Below are 390 nucleotides of genomic sequence, written 5' to 3'. Positions count from 1 at the left end.
TTTTGTTATCCGTCTTGTTTCTTTTCTTGTTTAGAATATCTTTCATAAATTTCACATGATTGGGCATTTGCTCTAAAGCTTCTACGAAGGGAATATTTACCGTTAACTTCTTAAGAATTTCCAAAAATTTAGAGAATTGTTTATTCTTTTTATGTTGCTTCAATATTTAAAGAAACGATGGTGGAGGTTTCTCCACAATAATCTTCATTGGTGTAATTAGATACTCTAAATCTGGGTAGTCAAGATCCTTTTCTTTTTCAGTATCCACTTTCTCTTTTTCAGTTTCCGTTTCTTTTTGTACTCTCATTTCCAATTCTTTTAATTCTTTTCCACTTCACACTTTTATTTGTTCTTTTCCTTGATCTTTAGGATTTGGTTCCACAGTACTAG

This window comes from Phalaenopsis equestris, unplaced genomic scaffold (assembly GCF_001263595.1).
Source record: "Phalaenopsis equestris unplaced genomic scaffold, ASM126359v1 Scaffold216605, whole genome shotgun sequence".
NCBI lineage: Eukaryota > Viridiplantae > Streptophyta > Magnoliopsida > Asparagales > Orchidaceae > Phalaenopsis > Phalaenopsis equestris.
Note: the sequence above shows the minus strand (reverse complement) of the source record.